At 65.5% G+C, this 1,177-nt stretch overlaps 1 protein-coding gene across 2 annotated transcripts in view; it reads right to left on the reverse strand.

The window, feature by feature from the left end:
* Positions 1-1,177, reverse strand: part of LOC113211262 (noggin-like) — a 25,088-nt gene that overhangs the window by 19,256 nt on the left and 4,655 nt on the right. The gene's annotated exons all lie outside the window — the stretch shown is intronic.

Below are 1,177 nucleotides of genomic sequence, written 5' to 3' on the forward strand. Positions count from 1 at the left end.
TGCCCGCGCCGTTCGCGCACTCCCCCGCCGCGGCCAGGACGGCGCCGGTGGGGCTGGGCGATAAGGCAGGCCTCCGATTAGCGGATGTAACTTGTCACTCCGTCACGTGGGCCGGCGGCGGCGGGCCCCCGCCCCGGCGCTGCCCCCCCAGCCGCTTCACAATGTTGGCTGCGGGACGACGTGCGGTGCGGGTCGAGCTTTAATTTGCTTCGACGAAATGCGGCCTGGCGCGGCGCGGCGGGGCGCTAGCTCGGCTCGGGCGGTTTATGTGCGCACCCCGCCGAGAGACTCACACCATCCTCTGTGCCTCTTGCTCTGCCGCCACGGCTCGCCACGCCGCCGCGTCCACGGGGCGCCTGGCGTCCGGTCCACTGCGGTGCCCCACCAAGCCCCGCCACGCCCCGCCACGCCCCGCCCCACCGCTTTTCGCTCTCCTTCCGTCGGGCCAGCATTCAATCGAGTCCAATAATTCGAGCCGTGTTCGCACCTCCCTGTGCCGTGGTGTGCTGGTAAGCTCCCACACACACACCAAGACATTGCAAAAGATTCACAATTAGGGTTTTGATAAATTCGTCAATTTCACTGGGTACTCGTGTTCTGCCTGATTTTTTTTTCTACCAGTAAAACTATACTCGACGGCGGTGCAAACCGTCCATTCTAACATACGCCGGGCGAGTCGTGTGGGGCAGGCGCAGGAAAGCAGGGGAGAGGGAGGGTGATTGCAGCCGGGGCCCTTTCCCTTCCCTCCCCTTAAATGACTCACTTTACACGGCCTGGCATCGTCCGTCGCGCTCCCGCCCCTCCCTGCTCGCACCAAGCTCGCACCCACACTCACAGCCCCGCCGCCCCGCCCGGCCCGCCCCGGCGCGGCTCGGACCCACGCACCGCCGCCGCCGCGGTCTCCCGGGTCCCGCGGTCTCCCGCGCAAGTCGCGACTTTAATTGATTTGGACGCACTGCGGCGCGCGAGCGACCCTCTGCTATGAAGTGTGCGTGTCCTGCCCGTGTCGTACACGTTCGCGCATCCCGCGCTCACCTCCAGCCTCAACGCGACAGGAGTTTGAGCGACAGGCGGCATGCGTGCACGGCGGCGAGCTGCCGATGCGTGACGCGAACATGGATGTAGAATAGAAACTACATACTAGCTCCATGGACGCGAAACCTCTCCTGCCGGTGAC

The sequence above is a fragment of the Frankliniella occidentalis genome, unplaced genomic scaffold (assembly GCF_000697945.3).
Source record: "Frankliniella occidentalis isolate FOCC.00 unplaced genomic scaffold, Focc_3.1 Scaffold127, whole genome shotgun sequence".
Lineage (NCBI taxonomy): Eukaryota > Metazoa > Arthropoda > Insecta > Thysanoptera > Thripidae > Frankliniella > Frankliniella occidentalis.